Source organism: Alexandromys fortis, unplaced genomic scaffold, assembly GCF_014885135.2.
Source record: "Alexandromys fortis isolate MF-2015 unplaced genomic scaffold, M_Fortis_MF-2015_v1.1 scaffold_111, whole genome shotgun sequence".
Taxonomy (NCBI): domain Eukaryota; kingdom Metazoa; phylum Chordata; class Mammalia; order Rodentia; family Cricetidae; genus Alexandromys; species Alexandromys fortis.
The window spans coordinates 2,190,909-2,202,491 of NW_026067996.1; the positions used below are offsets into that span (position 1 = coordinate 2,190,909).

At 47.2% G+C, this 11,583-nt stretch overlaps 1 pseudogene; it reads right to left on the reverse strand.

Moving 5' to 3' along the window:
* Positions 1-9,508: 9,508 nt before the first annotated feature.
* Positions 9,509-10,076, reverse strand: LOC126512465 (peptidyl-prolyl cis-trans isomerase A-like; annotated as a pseudogene).
* Positions 10,077-11,583: the final 1,507 nt, after the last annotated feature.

Here is an 11,583-nt window from a genome sequence, read left to right on the forward strand (position 1 = left end):
CCATGTGACAGACCCTTCCCTCAGTGTCCGGACAGAAGAAGCCCCACCCAGGCTTTGGCTCTGGGTTTCTGCCTGGAAATATGAGGCAACGGGTCGGGCGCTAAGCCATGCACCTCCTGATCCTTTGCTCTGGTGGTCTGAGCTGAAGAACAGCGGGAAGGCTGAGCTGAGCGCCAGGACTGCCATACTCTTCGAAGCCTTCCATCAGAACTTGTGTAGGGAGAGTCCACCCGTGGTCTTGTCCTGTGTCCCTCACCCCCAACCCCCCATCGCCGTCCCCTGCCCCTGCTTTCCTGCCCGACCCCCTGGCCTACCCTATAGGTAGGGCCTTCCATATTCACCCAGTCTGCAGTTCTATGACCCTACTTCGGCTCATGGCCTCCAGCCCTCAGAGGGGATTCTGTCTTTATAGTATGAGCAGCACTAGGGAGAATCTGAACAAGCCCAGAACACGGGCAGAGAATTCTCTGGCTCCGAGATTGGCTGTCTAGTGTAGAAGTGGGAGGGGGTAGGTGCTTCCATGTCCAATGGTGTGGCCCAATAATACAGGGCGTGGCCGAGAATTTGGGTGCATCTTTCTACTTCACATGATCCAAGTAACTGTGTAGGTTTTAGTTGATTCCAGATGTAGTCAGAACAGCCATCACACACATGGCTTATCTCTACCTGCTACTTACACTCTTGGAGAGCCACACACGGCTGCGATGCGTCATTCTAGATGGCACTAGCCTGTCTTAGCCAGGGTTTCTGTTGCTGAGACGAAACACCATGGCCAAAACAACTCTGGGAGGGAAGGGTTTATTTGGCTTGCAGATCCTGAATCACAGTCCACGGAGGGAGTCCAGCGTGGGAACTCAAACTGGGCAGGAGGCAGGAGCTGACTCAGAGGTCATGGAGGATGCTGCTTATTCGGGGTTTGTTTCTCACGGTTTTCTCAGTCTGTTTTCTTGAAGACCGAGGACCACCAGTCCGAGGGTGGCCCCACCCACAATGGACTGAGTCTTCACACTGATTACTAACGGAGAAGATGCCCCATAGCAGTGCTTCTCAGCCTCCCTAATGCTGAGACCCCCCCCCCCCATGAGGTCTCAGTTCCTCATGTGGTGAACCGCCCCCCAAACCATAAAATTATTTTATTGCTACTCATAATTGTAATTTTGCTAATATTAAGAGTCATAATGAAGTATCTGCATTTTCTGATGTTCTTAGGTGAACCATGTGAAAGGGTCGTTTAATTCCCCCCTTCCCCTCGGGGTTGTGAGCCATAGGTTAAGAACCACTGTCCCATAGGCTTGGCTGCTTACAGTTTGAACTTGCAGAGACACTTTCCCAGTTAAAGTTCCCTCCTCTCAGATGACGTGAAACTACTCATCCCAAAGCCCCCACAGAGAAGGTGTTGAACTTTCTTGGTTTTATGTATGGTTTACCTGGGGTCTTACAAAGCCCCATAGTATAGCAGCTTGTATACAGGTAAGGTTAGTTTAGTACTGTGTCCTGTGTATGCAGTTGGCATTCCACTTTCTTTTATTAAGGCTTCCATCTCCGTGACTTCAGCAGTGTGAATTCATTGTAGCTGGGCTTGTTGCTGGCTGTTCTTTCAAAGAAAGAGGGCGTGGGCAGTGTGATTAAACCTTCGCCTGAGTAACCAGTCACTCAATCCAGCCAGGTCTATGGAATCTTGTCCTAACCCCATGCAGTCCCATGGTCTTTAGGGAGGAACTAGAGTGTGGAGTTTGGGGGAGAGTAAGAAGGGGGAGGTGTAGGCAGAGGCTACTTGTTTATTTCTCAGCTGCCCAGACCTGAAATAGTCATACAGAAACTATATTAATTAAAATACTGCTTAGCCTATTAGATCAGGCTTCTTATTAACTAACTCTTACATCCTAAATTAACCCATTCCTATTATTTTGTATTTTACCATGAGGCTCACAGTCTACTGGTAAGGTCTCCTCTAGCAGCTACTGCTGTAGGAAGTCCTATAGCCAGTGGTTACCCGCCCACTGGGGCGTGGTCTCTTATACTATTTATGTCCATGTAGAACAAGCATCCGGCCACTTTTCCAGCTCTGGGATTTGGTTTCTGTTATCCATTCCAGCAGAGGATTCTGATTTGTGAGTCTACCCCTAAATAAATAACCGTTTATTTTTCTCAATTCTGAGCTAGTGTGGGATTTCTTTTAAGCGTCCTTCATCAAGCTACATGGCATCTCTCTGACTTCACCTTCTTTCTTCCTCTATCTGCTTGGAATTCCGGCCTTACTCTATCCTGCACCGTCGTAGGCCAAAGCAGCTTTATTCATTAACCAACAAAAGCAACACACATACAGAAGGACTTCCCACACACGGGGGAGGGACCTACATGGAGTTGGGAGAGCCATCACCCAGACTGTGGAAGACTTTCCAGTGTAGCTGCTTTCAGGTCACCACGCTCTGGAAGTAAATTCAGGAAACCCATTGGTCCCACAGGGTGAACTTGGGTGAACTTGAAATTTTGTTTGTCATTGGAACCATACGGAAAGAGGTAGACATTGCATACTATTCCCCAGGGAGAAAATCCTCACAACAGATGCCAAATTCATTCGTTCCTGTCATTATAAGAGTCAGCACAAGAAAATGTGAAAAGAATGTAAACATGGCATATTTTTAGGAATGATGGATTTGTGCGTGAGGATTTAGATGGTTTCTGGGATAGGGAAGAAAACTAAAAACTTCTGCAAGCTATGACAGTGTGGGTAAGTTATTTAAGGTTTGTAAAAAGCGAGAAGTTTCGGTGTAAGGAATAGGTTTAGTCTTAGGGCCACAGCAGCATCAGGATCAGGGCGAGGACCAAGGCCTGGGTTAGGGTTAGGGATTAAATTAGGGCTGGCTTTAGCACTAAGCTAGTTTTAGGTTTAGGGTTAGAGTTAGGAGGAGGCTTGGGATTAGTTTAGCAGGGGTTTGTGCTAGAGTTAGGGTTGATGCTGTGTTAGAAATGGAGTTAGGTTGAAAGAGTTCAAGTTAGCATTATGGTCATGGTTGGATTTGGGGTAAATTTAGATTTAGGGTTAGAGTTAGGCATATATTTGGTTTAGTTTTTCATTAGAGCTATAGATATGGTCATGGATAGGGATATGATAAGGTTTAGCTTCAGATTTATGGTTAGGGATTGCTTTTTAGTTACCTTTACAGTTTGGGCTAGTCTAGTATTAAGGTTAGGGTTAGTGTTAGAGTTAGGGCAGTGTTAAAGTTAGTGTTTGTAAGTGTACATGAGTGTCTGGACATGCATGAACTTGTGTGGCTGACTCAGTCTGTGTCATATTCAGGTATAACCGCATATTAATGTGTTTTTGTAGTTTTGTTTGTGTATGCATGCAAAAATGTATGAAAGTGCACACGAATATGCAAGAGTGCACAACTGTGTGCAAAATTCTGTGATTGTGTGAGGGAGGAATTGTGAGGTTGCATAAGTCTGTTATTGAGATTGCATGTGGCTGAGTCAATGACAATGTGTGTGTGTGTTTTCTCCCTCTGTGTGTATGAGTACGAAAGTGTTCAAGAGTATGTTTGGGTGAGTGTGCAAGAGTGTGTAACGGGAGGAAGCGTGTATGATGTGAATCTGTGGGAATGGGAGTCTGACTTTGAGTGTTAGCCCATGTGTATGAGTGGGTAAGGTATTCAAAGCGTGTGAAGGTGTGAGATCATGACAACAGATGTGTGTAATTGTATGAGCAATGTGACCATTTCAGCATGGGTAAATGTATGATTGTGTAGCTATCTGAGTTAGTAAGTGTGAGCAACCATAAAGGTGGTTGTGGGTTTTTTTTTTAATTTTTCGAGACAGGGTTTCTCCATAGCTTTTTTGGTTCCTGCCCTGGAACTAGCTTTTGTAGACCAGGCTGGCCTCAAACTCACAGAGATCCGCCTGCCTCTGCCTCCCGAGTGCTGGGATTAAAGGCGTGTGCCACCACCGCCTGGCTGGTGGTTGTGTTTTTGAGAGTACCGTGAGCTTGTAGCTCTGTGTGTTATTAGGTGTGAGTGTGTAAGATTGTGAGTGGGTGTGAGTGTGTATGGGCATGGATGTGCACTGAGTATGTAAAAGTGTGTGGTATCTGAATGTTTCCTGTGAGCCCGTGACTTTGTGAGTGTGTGATTGAATATGGATACAAGCGCATGAGTGTGTTGAGGAGCTTGGGTTTGCAATACTGCTCAAAAGTGAGTGTGTTTGTGTGTGTCAGTATTGGATTGTAAATATGTGAATGGATATGTGAGTGAAGATGTGCAGAAGTTCGTGTTGCTATGTGTGTGCGATGGTGTGAAGATGCATACGCATCAGGAGTGTGTTAGTGTATGTGAGTGCATGATTGTCTGTGTTTCTATGAGTGTGCAAGTATGAGTTGAGTGTTTATGCATGTGATGAGAGACTGTGTATGAGTGTGTAGAGGTGTGTGAAAATGGAAAGGTGTGTGATCAAATACAGTGCATAAGAATGTGAGTGTGTGCATTAATGTACAATATTAACTGTTGTTAAAGGCAAGAGAATCCCAGCTTCCTAGGCCTACAAGACGGCTGCTTCCAAGGCTGAGGAATCCTGTCTCCTTGGTCTGCCTGTAGGGTGCAGCAGCAGCCACAATTGAGGGTCGAGGAATCTCAACTTCTTAGGTCACACAAGAGCTCTCTTTGTAAGGCGCAGAGTCCTGCTACTTGAAGGGCAGGGACTGGGGGGTTGATCTGCTGTGCCACTGCCCACACACATATCACTGCTAAGCTACCCCAAAGGGAGGGGAGTGAAACCTGACTAAGACGAGAGCTTGAGGGGCATCTCCTTGTCTGTCCGTGGTCCCAGCTAACTGGTAACCAGCACCTCTACTCCTCCTTGCGGTCACACTTGTGCCGTCTCCCATCCTTAGAGCAGCTGGTGCATCGATAGAAACTTCACTTTTGTTCCTTCCACTCTCCAGAGGAGGAACCTCCAACTCCAAAAGCTGCCCGCTGCCTGAGCCTGCAGGCAGGCCTGGCTTACTCTGCCCTGTAGCCACATCCCACTGACAAAGCTCATCCCAAGATGGGGTCTGTCTGGCTTCACCTCATGTTGTTGGTGGCCTCTTTGAATTCTCTACAATATCTTGATCACATGGTTAAATTCTGGTTGGCCTGGGTAGTAAAGTCTTGGTGGCTCAGGCTTCCTGCCTTAAACATCATTTTCCTTCAGTTTCCACTCTTCCCAGACACAGCTTCACTTTTGAGAAGTCAATGAGATCTCGGAATGTTTCACAGGCACAGGGACTCTGTCAGAGGGGTGGAACTCAATGTATGTGTTTAAAAACAGTGTGTGTGTGTGTGTGTGTGTGTGTGTGTGTGTGTGTGTGTGTGTAGGGGCCCATGAGGTTAGAAGTGTGGGTGGGTTGGATTCCCTGGGGTTGCAATTACAGGCAGTTGTGAGCCACCCAATATTGGAACTAAGAATCAAATTCCGGTCCTCTGCAAGAACTCCTAACTGCTGAGCAATCGCGTCATTCCCTTCAGTACATCTATTCCATACATTTTCCCAACTACAATTTTAAAATCACACTAAGTTGAAGGTGCTGGGCTCATAGGGGCTCACAGAGACTGAACTGACAATCAGGGGGCCTGCATGGGACTGACCTAGGCCCTCTGCACAGATGTGACAGTTGTGTAGCTTGGTCTTCTTGTGGGAGGGACCCCTGACAGAGGGAGCAGGGGCTGTCTCTGTTTCTTTCGCTGGCCTTTGGGACAACCCTATTCCTCATATGGGGTTGCACGTGTGTGTGGGGGGAAGTGCCTAGTCTCACTGTAATTTGATATCCATGGGAAGCTTGCCTTTTCCTGAATAGAAATGGAGGAGGAGTGGATGGGGGTAGGACAGAGGGGAAGGGGAGGGGAGGATTGGGAGGAGAGGAGGGAAGGGAAATTGAAGAGTCATAAAAAATGGCTTGTTGTATTCAAGAAAGAGCACAGAAGGATGGTGTGGCCTGAGTGGAGGGGGAAGGAGCTGAGCTGGGTGAGACAGGTCCTGTAGCTTTACGACCCAGATGGCACACACACTTCAACCATCTGTGTGGTACAGGCACTGTCTTTTAGCGTAGAGTCCACCACTCACTGCCTTAGACCTCCTATATAGGTTAGCAAAACTGGCCCACATAAGGAGGTACCAGCCCTGGCACCTTCAATAACACAAGACCCTTACTTTAGATGTTGCTCTGGGGAGGGCAAATGAATAGACAAGTGAGAAGTGTAATTCGACAGTCTGAACTGAGCTGTGTGAATAAAATTCCAAGGCAAGCCAGCAGAGGGCACTATTGGACCTTGGACCAAGCCTGGGCTGCCGTAGCTAGCAACCTGACTCAGATAGTTGTCCTCTGAAATTGGCAAACAAAACCTTTTACCAAGGTGAGAGAAACTGAGAAATGGGTAGGAATGGTAGAAACGAAGGCATTCTCACGTGTACTGACACTGTGAGACCTCTTGACGTGAGTATCTAACATCATAGTGTCTCAGGGACAGGAGGCTGGCTCTCTCAGGGATAGGAGGCTCTCTCAGGCAAGCAAGGAGTAGATACAGTTGGTGCTGGGAGGTGAGGGTGGCACTCTCCAGGAAGGCTCATGTGCTTAGAAATGAGGGAAGAGTCTGCATAGCCCCTCGAATCTTGTCTGACCTTAGAAGATAAGCAGGGTCAGGCCTTAGATGGGAGAAACTGGGAAGAGGGAGTCATACAAACACAGACGAGAACCGCCAGTGAGGAGGACCCATCCAACAGAGAACAGGGCTGAGTGGGTGGAGATGGTATAAGGCGACCACAGGTCCAGTGACGGAAATCATGGAGCCGTCAACCTGGAGAAGCTGAGCTAGCCTTAAGGGGCAGGTGTAATGACAGTTCCAGAGTCAGGGGAGGATCAGCTCCTAAAGAGAAATATTGGGTGTTGTGGAATATTTTAACTGGGTGAAGATATGTTACATTTGTTTATGCTGCATTTGTTTAATTCTGTAAAGACATGCTGCATCTGTTTCACCTTGCCTGCATAGGGCACCTGATTGGCCTAAGAAAGAGGTGAATGGCCAATAGCTAGGCAAAAGAGGGATCGGCATGGCTGACAGGCAGAGAGAATAATTATGAGGTGAAATCTAAGAGAGGAGGAGGAGGAGAGAATGAGGGAGAAGAAGAGGGAGATACCAAAGGCTAGCCAGGCAGCTGCCAGCCAGGCAGCCAGGCAGCCAGCCAGCCAGGAGAAACAGTGAAAGTAAGATATACAAAGGAAAGAAAAGTAAAAAGCCCTGAGGCAAAAGGTAGATAAGGAGAAACTGGTGAATTTAAGTTAAAACAGCTAGCCAGAAACGAGCCTAAACTGGACTGAGTATTCATAACTGATAAGAAGTCTCTGTGTCATGACTTGGGAGCTGGTTGGTGGCCCCAAAGAAAAAGCCTGGTACAGTTGAAATAATCTTATTTGGGAAGCAGAGAAACAAGGCTGAGGCACAGCAAACCAAGAGTCTGAGCTTCAAGACAACCAAGCTCGCTGCATGTTGGCATTTAGGATGGACTAGAGTCCTGATGTGGAAGGGTCTTCTGTTTTGAGTTGATTTCATTGGTTAATAAAAAAAACTGCCTTGGCCCTTGATAGGACAGAAAATTAGGTAGGCGGAGTAAACAGAACAGAATGCTGGGAGGAAGTGAGGCAATCGCCATGCCTCTCCTCTCTGAGCCAGACACAATGAAGCTCCAGCCCAAGATGGACGTACACTAGAATCTTCCTGGTAAGACACCACCTCATGGTGCTACACAGGTTATTAGATATGGGTTAAAGCAAGATATTAGAGTTAGTCAGTAAGAGACTAGAGCTAACGAGCCAAGCAGTGTCTAAAGAATACCGTTTCTGTGTTATTTCCGGGGCTAAGCTAGCAGTGTGGGAGCTGGGCGGGACGAAAAGCAGGCCTTCCCGCAGCTCCTTCTACAGAGTCCCAGAGAGAAAACATCAGGGCTGAGATGGGGGGTGTTGAGGAGCTGCTGCAGAGTCACATGGTGGGGAAGGATAGGCAGGAAAGATAAGCAGTGTTAAAAAAGAAACCCCATGATTCTCATTAACATACCCTAAGAAGACAGCTGCAGTCTGGTTGTTACCGTGGGATGGGTGTCCCCTGTGGCTGAGCAGAGAGAGAGGGCTCACTGCTGAAGTGGTACTGGTACATGCGGATGGATAGCCAGGAACAGGTTAGGGCACTGGATAAAATGTGAGTAAGAGAAGCTACTGGGGTGGAAGGGGAGAAATTAACTAAAAAAACACCGTCTTTATTGAAGGCTGTCCAGAATTATCAGACAGCACCCAAGGAAGGCTAGAGGCTGAGGAATATATACAGGAGGGTCTAAATTTGACGAGGAAATGTATCAATGGGTCGAAGACAGGAGCACGACTATCTTTGATCAGCAAGGACTCTGTGAGCAGTTGGTCCCTTCAGAGAGCAGAGGGAACGTGCTGCTCCAGGGCTCCAGGCATGGAGTGAGCAGTAGCTCCTGAGATAGGTGTCCCTGAACACATTGTCTTGAATTCTCTGCCATCCTGGTGGAGCACATAGAAGCGGCCAGCTAGGCAGGCCATATTGGCGTTTGGTAAACAAGGGACTACGTAAACAAAAATGCAGCAACGATCCCAAACACTGGGTTGGTTAGCAGTGAACGAGAAACCAGGAAAGTATGGAAAGAAATGGATCCACGATGCGTCCTTGCTCATAACCCTACACTAAGCCCCAGGCCTGCAGCCAAGGCTCTAACTCAGGTGCCATTAGATAAGCTGAGGAAGTCCTTGGTCAAGAGTAGACTTCTCTATGAGGAGACATAATTCAGCAAGAATGGAGACTGAGATGGAGTGGGGAACCCTCCAAAGAGTCAGGTTCCCCCACATTCTGAGATGCTCCTCAGACAACAGAACTTTTGAAATCATGTCAGTGAAGGGCCTGTTTCTTTCCTTTATTTGACAACCTGTGAATGGCTCCAGTGTTTCCCAAGCCTCGTATCCAGCAGTTCTGATCATAAATGTGGACGTTTGTGGAGAACTGTTTCCAGAGGCCAGAAAAGGGTGCCCTACCCTCCGGGGTACGGTGCTCACAGCTCATGGCATGTCCTGTCCCTTCTTGACTCTTGACCAGCTTACAGGCCAGTCCCTGCTCTGAGCAGGACACAGGAGAGTAGGAGCACAAACATCTGGATCTAGATTCCATGAGTCTAATCATGATACAGTGTTAACCATACGCTCCTCCATAATGGACGTCCATCAGCTTACTCCCCATCCCCTGTGTTTGTACCATCAATCATGCGTATCGACTTCTTAAGGAGTCTTTACTTCCTCTTCTTCTGAGCTGTTGGGTCTATATATTTTTTCTTACTTAGTTTTTATTCATAATCATAAACAACTCTGCAATCCAGCTAGATTTGAAGGGGAATGAGGAAAATATGGAACCCAAAGAACTTCAGTGAGAGCAGAGATTACAGGGTACTGCGATCTGATGGGGCTGGGGTGCTCTCCTGAGCTACAGAAGGAATGGTCTGGTAGGTAAGAAGCCTGCAAGTCAAAAGAATTAGAGTTGTCCACAGTCGGAAATGGTGATCTTCTTGCTGGTCTTGCCATTCCTGGACCCAAAACACTCCATGGCTTCCACAATGTTCATGCCTTCTTTCAACTTCCCAAAGACCACATGTTTGCCATCAAGCCACTCAGTCTTGGTGGTGCAGATAAAAAACTGGGAACCGTTTGTGTTTGGTCCAGCATTTGCCATGGACAAGATGCCAGGACCTGTATGCTTCAGGATGAAGTTCTCATCCTCAAATTTTTCTCCATAGATGGATCTGCCGCCAGTGCCATTATGGCGTGTGAAGTCACCACCCTGGCACATGAATCCTGGAATAATCCTGTGAAAGGAAGAACCCTTAATCCAAATCCTTTCTCTCCAGTGCTCAGAGCAACAAAAGTTTTCTGCTGTCTTTGGAACTTTGTCTGCAAACAGCTCGAAGGAGACGCGGCCCGATGGCTTGCCATCGGCCGCGATGTTGAAGAACACGGTGGGGTTGACCATGGCTGCAGCAAGCGGTGAGAGGGGGACAGTGGCATCTGCAAAGAGGGCAGGTCTATATATTTTTAACAGAACATCAATCCTATTCTGCCTTTTATTGTTGTTAATACCCTTTGCTGATATCTTAAGTGACTATTTCTGTGACTTTTAATAGAAACTTAATTTAAATTGTGTTAAAGTTGTCTTTTAAAACTTAATCACCCGTTACAAAGACTGCAAACATTTGTCATCCTCCCACCCCACACCCCGTCCTCAAGGTCACTTTGCTAGGTCATATGGCCTCTTTCTAGATTCTTCCTGTGTGTTCTGTAAATGCCTTCTAAATCTTTGTTTCCATTTTAGTAGGACCTGAAGTGCTCCTTACCCTAGCCAGAGCTTTTGCAAAATTAGTTCTCAATGGGTCTCAAGACCTCCATCCATCCCATTAAATCACCACTCTGGGGGTCTTGGATGAGGATGATTATCCAGGGGGTACCACTGAGCTCATCCCATAGGATAGACAAAGAATCATATATCCTGGAAACAAGACTCACGCAGGGAAGGGGAAAGCTAGCAGGAAACTGGAGTGACAGGTGAGGAGAGGAGGACACAGATGCTGACTGTGAAAGTGGCTAGCATCCAAAAGTGGGAGGGGACAGAGATCAAGGGAGCTGCAGATGTGGAAAATAGAGAGTGCCAACCATGGGTGCACACACACACGTGTGTGTGTGTGTGTGTGTGTGTGTGTGTGGTGTGATAAAAATGTCAAAATTTATTAGGATAGACAAAAAGCTCCCACAAAGAGAATAGGAGGGGCCCCAGAGATCGAGTACACCCCAGGGCTCTGGATCATACTTTGTATAGGCTCCTTGGGCCTTCTTCCTTCTGGCCTCCCTTTGTCCTTCATTGGACCAATACAACTCATAATGCTTGCAACTGTAAAGGACAATGTCCTGAGTAGTGTGTGTCTGTGAGAAAACAATCCCAAGAGCAAAGAGAAGTCCCTCTTAAAGGGGCAAGTCTGTTTTCTAGATCAGCCCACTATCCCTTCATTTCCCTCTTGGAGATCACCACAAACTGTAGTTAGGGATGGGGTAATGATTGGCTACTTACTGACAAGCGGCTAGTGTTTTAGGGTGTTGACCAGAAAAAGGAGCACCCTTAAGGGCAGGTCTCTAGGAACAATCCAGAGAACTTTGATAGAGTTTAGTTGCCTGTGTAGATCTGGGGTGCAGGACAGCCAGTCATTTGATGACGTTGTATTAAGTGATTGGGGTCACTTCAGTGACAAAGAGCGAAACCATAAGGGTAACTCTAACTCTCATTGAGACAATGATTGACAGTCAGCTGGGGGTGGACCGTTATTGGAGAAGGAGACCAGGCAATAGAACCATGGGAAACCTCTCCAGGCAGCAAGGCTGATGGTGTCTCTATTGCCTTTGTCCGTGTAAGGTATGCGGCATGGAAAAGGCCACTGGTGTGATTCAAGACCTTAAGAAACCTCCCCCCAGCCAACTCAAGTTCAGAGGTCAGCCACTGTGTCTTCTGT